Source organism: Alligator sinensis, unplaced genomic scaffold (genome assembly GCF_000455745.1).
Source record: "Alligator sinensis unplaced genomic scaffold, ASM45574v1 scaffold188_1, whole genome shotgun sequence".
Classification (NCBI taxonomy): domain Eukaryota; kingdom Metazoa; phylum Chordata; order Crocodylia; family Alligatoridae; genus Alligator; species Alligator sinensis.
In genome coordinates, this window is record NW_005841903.1 from 1138783 (window position 1) to 1149890 (window position 11108).

General features: G+C 47.5%; 1 long non-coding RNA gene across 2 annotated transcripts in view; it reads right to left on the reverse strand.

Moving 5' to 3' along the window:
- LOC102369623 overlaps positions 1-11108 on the reverse strand; it is a 102608-nt gene that overhangs the window by 43464 nt on the left and 48036 nt on the right. For both annotated transcript variants that reach the window (XR_003092792.1, XR_003092791.1), the window contains exon 2: positions 6742-6804. This is a non-coding gene — a long non-coding RNA (uncharacterized LOC102369623). The remainder of the gene's footprint in view (positions 1-6741; positions 6805-11108) is intronic.

Here is an 11108-nt window from a genome sequence, read left to right on the forward strand (position 1 = left end):
TGCTTTAGAGGAAACTATAATACATCTCTTCTGCTTTCTAAATAGCAGTAACTGCCTTTGGCTTTTTCTGAGGATTCCTGGAAACAATAGTACAATCTTTAAATCTCCTTATATTCTGAGGTCATCCTGTCTGACTATAGGATCTCTTGGAATGGAGCTCTACAATTTTCCATCATAAGATACCCGATAGCTATACTAAAAATAGCTGTGCACTATTTCCTCTGTTTAGGATACACCTACTAGTGTGTGTTGTGCTGCTCATAGTTTTGAATTGCATTAGCTTCTTAAACTACTGCTGATACCTTAAGAATTACCGCATTACTTTCAAGGATGACCAACGTTATGTTCCTAGCAAACCTAGTTAGAGATGTATCTGTGCCTATGTGCTGAATATATGAGATTTACAACATTCTCTGGCTGCAAAGGAGGAATCAAGCATGTAGAGAAGGTTGAGGCATGAGGAATATTTCAGCATCATTTCCACAGCTGTGGTGTCATTTTCCCCTCGTCCTACATTTTCCACTATTTTTGTTCCAACCAGTTAAATACCCAAGAAGATTTACTAATGACCTCCAGTGGTTGGTTGCATACTAATAGTTAGAGCAGTTGGACAAAAAGCTGTTCTGTAAATGTCATGCAGACACCTTAGGGACCTTTTGAGAATTAGTTTTCCTTCAACATATGTTGGGAGCTCCGGTCCACTTCTGGATTCACTGCTGAGCACATGGAGCATCCCCCGCATGCCTGTGGGACGCTCCATGCACCCCAGCATTGAAGCGATCACAAGCCACACCTCCTACCTCAAGGTATGTAGAAAAATACCTTGTAAACCTGTGTCTATGTCCGAATCGCTGATTCTCCAAATCAGCATTGAAACTTCAGATTCAGATTCGGCTGAATCGAATCAGGGACAGTGATCTGAAGCAAGTAATCAAATCACTATCCCCGATTTGAGCCAAATCTGAATCCAAATTGAATAGGGCCTGCTTCGCACACCCCTAATAGTGACAGTGTTTCTTGCGACATAGAAACATTGATGCACAGGTCATTTTACATTTTCTACATCTATATACCTTGGGAAGACAAGAAATAATGGGCACAAACTGGTTGAAGATTGCTTCAGGCTAGACATAAGGAATCAGTCCTTTGCAAGTTGAGTGCTGAGAGTTTGGAATAGGCTCCCCCCAGCGGTGGTACAGTCATCCACCCTGGCAATCTTCAAAAAGCATCTTGACAACCATCTTCCTGGGAACATCTGATCCCAGTGATCTTTTTTGTCCAAGTGCAGGGGGGCTGGACCCAATGATCTGTAAGGTCCCTTCCAGCCCCTAACAACTATGAAACTACTAGGGGTGCACTGATAAAGATTTTGTTGGCCGATACTGATGGCCAATTATTAACTAGCCATATTGCTCGATACCGATCCAAAAGCTGATTTACAGGAATGCAGCTGGGCAGTGTGTTCTGACCAGTGAAATACCCAGGGATACCCAGCCACCCCAAAATTCCCCATAGCCCCCCCTTAGCCACCCCTTCCAGCACTGCCACCACCACCTGCCCCAAGTGCTGCCCCATTCCCCCCCCTACCAGGAAGAGGCCACCACAGCCCCTGGCCCTGAGCCTGCAGCAGGCAGCCCACCCTTGGGCTATGCAGAAATCCAGGGAGCACACACTTCCCATGCCTCCTCCAGGGAGCTGTGCAGTGGCAGGGAACTGCTCCCCCTTTCCCTCCTCCTCTTCCCCCTATGCCCCCTGGACGAGCCCCGCACAGTTCTGTCCTGTGCCCTGCCCTGGCTGAGCAACACTCGCCCCTACCCCACTCCCTCTTTCATCATGAGGGCCTCGATCTGCCCCCCCCCGCCATGCTCTTCTTCCCACAGACTTCCTGGCAGGACACTGCTCTCCAAGCTGCCAGGCTGCACACCAGGCCATGTGCATGCTGCAGCTGTGTCCATGCACACAGTATTTATCAGCGATATTATCAGCCAAAAAAAGCTAATTGCTGATAATGTTAATTTTCCTGTTATTGGTGCTGATCTGATATGCAACTGATCTATCAGTGCACCTCTAATTACTACCTATTTATAGCCATGACATTCATGCAAATGGCCAGTAGCTTAGATCCAAATTACATTCCATGTACAGCAATGTTATGATGATGAGATGAAACACTTAAAATTACAAGGATGGATTAGGTTTTTGTGAAAGGATGAGTGAGGAAAATCCCCAAAACTGAAAGCTTTAACTACTCCTGGGTTTTAAGTGGTTGTGGTGGTGGTTAAACACAGAGGGGAGAATGGAAGATGCTAACACAATATATGAAGGATTAGCAAAAAAGGGAAATGCATTAGTCACGCTCGTTAACCAGGCACTCTGAACAAGTTCAGGGCTCACTTATAGCTGTTTTCTTTCTGAAAGCAAAAGATGGTGCTCTTGTTGGAAGAATCATCTGTTTTCTAGTCCATGTTCTTTGCCCAATGATGAGAAAGTAGAAGATGCAGGGTTAGAAAACACCCTCTTGTGGGCTGTGATAAGGGTCAATTTCCACACTGCTTTAAAAAAAACCAAAAAACCAAAACCAATAAAATCAGATGAAGCCCTGGGCTTAAGTGCTCACCAGAGCCCATTCCTGGATAGCCTAAGAGTACATTTTTTTTCCCTGCCCACCAAGGCTGGAATCAGATGTGTAGGCATATGTGGTTTATAGCACCACAAACTTCTTTGTGGCTGTACAAACCACATGTGTTGCACATTAAACTGTGCATGGCACTGCTAATTAGCAGCACTGGGGCTAAATTTGCTACCAGGATTTCCCAGTAGCAAAACAAAAAACTAACAAAAACAGCCCCTGGAAAAAAAGGTGGTACAAAGTATGACAAAGTGCTCAGGCAAACGTGAAGATGGGGGAGCAGGCAGCCCAGAGCTGCATGCTTCCTCATCTCTGCATGCTGTGGAGCCCCCATGCTGAGGCACCCCGCACCCCAGTCAGCTGTGGAGCAGTTGTCTGGGGTGCAGAGTGCCTCAAGACAGGACAGCAGGCAACCCAGGGCTGGCAGCTCTCCTGTCTGTGCCCAGCACAGCTGGAGTGCCCACTTCACAGATGTGGAGTCCCCATCTTGAGACACACTGTGCCCCAGCCAGCTGGGGAGTGGCTGGTTGGGTTGCAGGGTGCTTCAGCACGGGGGCTTTGCAGTGCTGCCCAGAGCTGCCTGCTCCCCCATCTCCATGGGCCACTCCCTGGCTGGCTTGGGTACAAGGTGCTTCAGTGTGGGGGCTGCCTGCCAGCTAGCCCTGCGCTAAGGCACACTGTGCCCCAGCCAGCTTCCCTCTGCAGCACATGGAGCAGCGGGACAATGTGTCCTGCTGCAATCCACACGAGCAGGGGCATGTACTGCAGCACAAGGTAGTGGTACAAATTTGTGCCACTACTATTTGTGCTGCTGCAAACACACTCCCGTTTGTGTGGACGTGACCTAAGATACTACCCGTGATTTAACTTCTAGACATCAGCGTAACACAGGGAAAGAAGGAAAGGCAAATGCATACCTGCTGGGCAGCATAGCCATTCTTGAGTTCCCTAGGATTTTCAAACATCTGAACTGGAGAGGGGGATACATTTAGGGACCATAAATCCCATTTTCCCTGGAACAGTCTCATTTTAAACACTTGTGCCATGTATTCTGTCTGTTCGGTTGAATGAATGCTTTTGTCCCGCTTTCAGTGGGACACCCAGGACAGGTGTTTATAATACTCCCTCCCCTTTCCAGCACTCAGCACCCTCCTTCCTTACCCCCTCCCCCCTCTCTTAAACATGCTCAGCTGAGACCAGAGCTCAGAGGCAGCTGATCGTACTGGAGAGCAGGGTGTTCTGTTTTAAGACTAGAGAAATATTGTCACCCTACTTACACAGTAATATTCTTTGTGTGTGTAACCCAGGTGGTACTCCAAGAGGTACCCCCTCTGCAATTGAAGGGATCAAAGCAGGTGCACAAGTGCTGTGGGAGGCGTAGGGACTCTCCTCCCCCTATAGAGCAGAGCCAGACCACCAATGGGGACTTAACCATATACCTTTTAATGAGAGAACAGTGCTGGGAACATAATAGGCATAAACCAGGGGGTATAGGGGACACTACAATGCCCCAAGGGGGCAGGATTCAACAAAGGTTAGACACTTACACTCATAGACATATTCATCCGGGTGACTAAAAACAGGGTTAACAAAATATAAAACACAAACAGCAGAACAAACAATACTGGTTAGTGAAATATAAAAGGCACAAAATACAAAATGTCAAATAACAAGGAATATAGGGCCTAGGTACCTGGAGAGGGAGAAAAACACACAATAACCCCTTTTCACTGCAACAAAGATTTCTCCCTGTTACATCATTTACCCCAAGTCACCCCAGTTGAAACTTGAACCTCTCACTGTAATAGGCAGAAATTCTACCACACAGCCACCAATGCTGGTACTATACCAAGCTGCTAGGGGTCTGGCCCCTCCTGGAGCCCCAGCCTCATGTCAAGCTGCCTGGCCTCTTATTGGAGGAGCTGGAAGCAGAGCTAGGAACCTCTCAGGTTGCTGCTCAGATCCTTGCTGGAGCTGCGGAACCTCTCCTGCTGGCTGCAGCCTCCCGTAGGGGATCCTGGAGCCCAACAGGGAGCCTCTCCTGCCAGCTGCATGCTGCGCTGCTGAGGGTCCAACTACTGCCTGCAGGTCCCACTCCTTCAGGTGCTTCTGGGGCAACTGCTCCTGCCCTGCTGGCCCAGCTCTTTGAAGCTCCATCCTTGTAGTCCCTCACTGATCTCCCTCCCAAGTCAGCCACACTGCTCCTTTTATCCCCCTCCAGGTGATCCAAGAGGCCAATCAAGGGACACCTGGGGGGGGGGGTGTCTTTGGGGCCTGATTGGTGAGGAAAGGGAATCCCAAGTCCTCCAATCATCTTTTGCCCTTTCAAAACCCCTGGGCTAAGTCACTGCCAACTAGCCCGTCACATGCGGCTGAATAAACTCTAAACCTGGTCCTCTAGAAGTTTGACTATCAAGACTAGCCAGGGCCATCTAGCTACAGAAACCATAGGAATCTATGGTATTTCTTAAGCAGTTTTATTACTCAGTAGAACTCCCTGAGATGCTGCCATCATTACAAAAGTAAACTGCTCAGAACCTTAGATCTCTGAACTCTGGAAGGCTTGGACAGCTCTAGCCTACTTCTGTAGAGCAGGGGTGTCAAACACCTGGTCTGTGGGCCAAATCTGGCCTGAGGAACCATTCCATCTGGCTCACCAGTAGTCAGGTGGGCTACTGGAAGTTGGGAAGCAGGACTAGTGGAGTGTGGCCTGCTGCAGAATGAAGGATCCCTGGGCCCTGATGGACACGGCCATGGTTGGCTGGGGTGGGGGAGGCAAGCAAGGGCTGTGCAGATACAGCCTTTGCTTGCCCTGCCACTGCCCAGCACATGTCAATACCCTTGGACCTTTGCTGCTCTCCCCATGAAAACGCAGCCCAGGAGGAGCCTCTACAGTCTGGATGTGATCCAGGGCTCAGGATGAGTTTGACACCCCTGCTGTAGAGCAATTATAGCCTTACAAAGCTTGAGGGTAGGGAGGCACAAAAACCAAGGTGACACCAAAATATAAGGAAGCTAATCAATGTAATGGCCATAAGCAAAATCATTATGAAATGTAACATGCAACCACATGTGAAGGGAGGAATGGAGCAGGCAGTGTATGGGGGAGGCATGTGGGAAAGTGAGAGTAGATCATTAATTGACAGACATGTCTGACAGCATCTTCCCTTAAGGTGTAGAATATCACTCCTACACCCTCTGAACCTCACTTTATTGCTTTCCAACAGCTGGATCTAAACCAGCAGAGGGGGGAGGTCTGTCATGTATGTTAATATGATTGTTTTCTTACTTTAAGACTTTCCTTGATTCCACATAAACATGACTGGAACTGAGTTAACATTTACATGTATTTAAATATCATTTATCTTTTTATTTCCATAGAGTTCCATACCAAATGTACTAGTAGATAAAGGTTTGCTTTCAACTGGACTTAATGAAGCAGTTCTGTAAGGGGAGTGGAGATGGAAGGTGAGGGTGGAGAAAGAAAGTTAAATTAAGGTTCTAGTACCTATTGTCATTTTGGTTAAGGTTTTTTTTTGGGGGGTGGAGGGAAGGAGGAAGTTGCAGGGTTCTGATATATTATAGTGCTGTCTCCTATTATATGTCCCTCTCTAACACACCAATAAGACAGGAACTTGTAGATCCCAAAGCTTATAAGGAATAATATACCTAGAAACAAGGAATGCAGAGAGGACGATAGTTTCCTAGAACCTAATGATTTTGAAAAGAATTTAAGGATGTGTTTGTACATCTTCTGTGCAGAATCTGGGATCACTGCAGTGAAATACTCCCCACCTACTAACACCTGCTCCAATTCCACCCTCACGGTCTCTGTCTTGGGCATGTTTCTTGGCACATGCTCATGGCCATTCTGTGCCAGCTCCACTGTCAAATTCCTGGGCTCTGGCTTGCACAGAGAACAAGTGAGTAGGCAGGGCTTTCTAAGCAGGAGTCCCACACACAGCCTGGAAGCAGTATTCACATACCTTAGGGGTCAAATCAGAAAAGCAACTCAATATAAGCTCCAGTGCAATGCCATGTTAAAAAAAGGCCAGTGCAATCCTGGGATTTAGAAACAAGAAAGCAGTGATAGGAGTAGGGAAGCAATTTACCACTGTAAACAGAACTTGCAAGACCAGTTCTTGGAGCTCTCCATACAGTGCTGGTGTCTGCATCTGAAAAAGGAAAAATTAAATTAAAAAAAATGGTAAAAAGGTGAAGAGGGCATGGAGAAGAGCTACAAAAAAATGATTCAAGAGCTCAACCTGTTTAGCTTATCAAAAAGAAGACTTAAAGGAGACTGAATTATACAAGTATCTCCATGGGAAGAAAATACTGGGTACTACAGAACACTTTCCTCTGGTGAAAGACATAATCAGAGCCAATGGCAAGAAGCTGAAGCCAGACAAAAACAAATTAGAAAACTTAGGCACAATTTTTTTTAACAGAGAGGGTGGCTAATCAATGTCTTCCTGCCATGGAAATTGATGAATGGTCCCTTTAGGCCTTAAACTCTATGAAAAATTAGTTTCTGAGTACAGTAATCTGGAACGAGAGTTTGGATTGGAACTCCTCCACAAAACATCCTTATTCACTAAGGTTTCCAACACAGCCAAGGGGATTTTAATACATTTAAACCTATTCTCAGTGAGATTTGTACTTCTCAAAAGCAGCAGGGAAGAAACTTGACTACATGTGATGAAATAGCTAATACACAGAGCTAAAACAGGCAAATCCCACACAGCGGGTGAGCTGAAATATTCATCATTCACACCTACAGGGACGAATGGTCAAATTACTAGCTAATCCTTTTCCTGTGTGATTGTCTCAGTCAGATAAACTGAAACTAAACTTTGTGGTTCTTCTTCAAGGAGGAGAAGAATAGTGGAAGGTAGCACTGCCTGCACACAGACAAAGTCAACAGAGACACACCAAATCGACAACAGTATCTTGCTCTTGATTCACAAGACTTTGTGTTGGCATGAAGGTATATTCTATTCTGCAGAGTATATCCTTAGGTCCAGGAATATTTCAGACCTCCTCTGACAATCACTCTACACTTTTGAAGGTCCCCAAACAGAACTGTCAAAATAACCTGAGAGAAGATTAACAGCGAGATTATTTCTAGGTCAGATTCAACTCTTGATCAGATGTGCTGCAGCCACTCTCAGACCTGCATGGGGTCTGCCTGTGCCTGCTGCGGACAGCAGCCACAGCTGCTCTTAGCCCACATGGAGCTGGCTGTGCCTGCTCTGGACAGCCCCACATGGGCTGCAAGTGGCTGCAGCAGGGAGCGCTGGCCACGGGGCAGAGAAGGGCCGCTTTCTTCTGCGCTGGGAAGGAGCAGGGGAGGAGCCCAGGGAAAAGCTGAGCGTGGGGGTGAGGGGGGGGGAAGCAGCTCTTCCCCCACCCCGTGGCCAGCGCTCCCTGCTGCAGCCACTTGCAGCCCACACGGGGCTTCTGGCTCGAGGGGCGGGGCTGGGTAGGCCCTGCTGTTGTGGGAGCCCGCTGGGCTTCCCCTGGGTCCTATTGCCCTTGGTTCCTGTCTTTTTTGACAGGAACCAAGGGCAGAGAAATACTAATTTTCTAAATTTTTTAGGGGTCCTGCGGGCTGGATAGAATGGCCTCATGGGCTGTATTTTGCCCACCTCTGCTCTTAATGGATGCTGTTCTACTCAAATACCATAGGAGCTTGATGAAAACGTGAAAAATAGACAAGTTTGTGTCTGGAAGTGCTGCAAACAGTGACATATTCTTACTCCTTTTGTTCCTCAGGGAAGCAAAATGAATTAAAACAAAAAGTAAAATGATGCCATGGAACAATAATTTGTTCATCTAAAAGTTTCATGCACATACGGTAGTGATAGGAGGTTGTCATTTCACGTGCTGCTTGCTGGGTGGTAACATGAGAGGCTTCCATGTTTCCAAAACTAAGCTGGCTCTTTAATAAAATACCTCTTTACAGAGGATACTGCAATTGCAGGTAGCACATCAGCCATGTGCACACAGATTGATGTCTCTCCTACATCCATTCCCTCCTATATCCTCTTTTCCTCCCTCCAAGTTTGATGAAGGCAACTATAAATAGCACCATACACCAAGACCAACATAGACAGGTAGATCCTGCCTGACAAAACTTGTAGCCTTCTATGACCAGGTCACACACTGCCTGGATGCGGGAGCCGAGGCTGATGTTATCTTCCTAGACTTTAGGAAGGCCTTCAACACAGTTTCGCACCATATCCTCATTGGGAAGCTAGCAGACTGTGGAGTGGATGCCTACACAGTCAGGTGGGTGGCCAACTGGCTTAGGGACTGCACCCAGAGAGTGGTGGTGGATGGTTCCTTCTCGGCCTGGAAGGAGGTGGGCAGTGGGGTCCCACAGGGTTTGGTCCTTGGACCGATATTATTTAATATCTTCATCAGCGATTTGGACGAGGGTGTGGAGAGCACCCTCTCCAAGTTCGCTTCTAATACCAAGTTATGGGGCAAAGTTAGTATACCGGAGGGCAGGGAGCAGATTCAGGCCGACCTGGACAGGTTGGATCAATGGGCAGAGAGAAATAGGATGCAATTTAATAAAGATAAATGTAAAGTACTCCACCTGGGAAGGGGGAATCCCCAGCATACCTATAGGTTGGGGAGTATCCTTCTCAGCAGCTCGGAGGCAGAGAGGGATCTTGGAGTCATAATTGACTCCAAGATGAACATGAGCTGGCAGTGTAACGAGGCTATCAACTAGGCCAATCACAACTTGTCATACATTAGCAGGTGCACGACTAATAGATCAAAGGACGTGATGCTCCCCCTATATGCAGCACTGGTCAGGCCACAGTTGGAGTACTGTGTCCAGTTTTGGGCGCTGCACTTCAAGAGGGACGTGGAGAATCTGGAGAGGGACCAGAGGAGGGCCACTCGCACGATTAGTGGCCTTTGTGATAGACCCTACGGGGGGAGGTTTAGAGAGCTTAATCTCTTCAGCCTTCACAAGTTAGTACACCGGAGATGGCTGAGAGGAGATCTTGTGGCCGCCTATAAATTTATTAGGGGAGGTCAATGGGGAATAGGGAACGTGCTGTTTACTAAGGCGCCCCAGGGAGTGACTAGGAATAATGGGTGTAAACTAGTTGAGAGTGGATTTAGGTTAGATATGAGGAAGAAATTTTTCACAGTAAGGGTGGCCAGGATCTGGAATGGGCTTCCAAGAGAGGTGGTGCTATCACCCAGCTTGGAGGTCTTCAAGAAGAGGCTGGATAGTCACCTGGCTGGGGTCATCTGACCTCGGTCCTCTTCCCTGCCAGGGGCAGGGGTCGGACACGATGATCTATTGTGGTCCCTTTTGACTCTACAGTCAATGAATCTATGAATCTAGACAGGCCTCCTACAACAGCCTTGAACTGGAAGAACTGTTTACAAGGCCAAGCTATGTCAACACTTGTCTTTTTACTTATAATGCTATTGAGGTAGAAAACTGATGTCAGTTGTGAGGATGGTGTTTGGAACTAGGTTTGTACCTCAAATAATATTTTGCATAGGCCACCATGCCACTTGCATAGTCTCAGATGTTTTTTGGCCACTAGAGGCAGAGAAAAAACTTGTAATTGTAACCAATTAGTAAAAAGTTTTATGCTCCATTATAATTTTGTTCAGCTACCTAATTCTACTACACTCTCTTCTCTCCCTCCAAACTGAGGGAAGTTTTTGAATTATGTAACAAAACACAGACACATCATATTTTGTTAAGATAACAGAAGGATTCTACAAAGACAAGATAAGTTACAAGAGTTAGAGGTACAACCTCTAAATCTGAACTTCCTAGACCTTAAATACTGGAGGGCTGCAAGTGAGAGAGGTATAGTGAAAGAAACCCTGGTCATACTCTGCTCACTATCCTTTTCAGCATTCACACTCTGCCACTGTAGGTATGTACAGACATTCAGGGAGGTTAGACTGAGTTAAAACTGGCCACCCAATCTAACGTAGTTGGGATGGCAGTGGGGAAAAGGGTGGTGGGGTTATCAGAAAGGTTTTCAGGGATTAGTGAGGCAAACAGCATCAGAGGGGGTGGGGTTGGGAGGACCACGGGAGCAAGTGGGGTCCACAGGGAGGGTTGGTGGAGTTAGGGAGGGTTTGACAGGATCAGGGGTGCAAGCAGGGTCTGAGGAGGGTTGAGGAGGCTAGCAGGGTCCTGGAGGGTTTGGCAGGATCAAGGGGGGCTAGCAGGGTCCATGAGAGGCTTTGGGGGATGGGGTTCTCTCTTGCCTCTGGGACTAGAGGCTATTTTTACCCCCTAGAACCTCCCCCACCCCAGACAGACAAATAACCTCCCCCCACGGTAAGCCAACCCCCTAAATTCTGCCTGCCCCTCCAACCACCTTGACTTACTTCCTTGGCTCCTGGCACCAGCGGATGCTGATCAAGGCAGCACCAGGAGGTCTGCAGGATAGGAGGATTGTTGGGGGAGGGGAGGGAGTGGGAT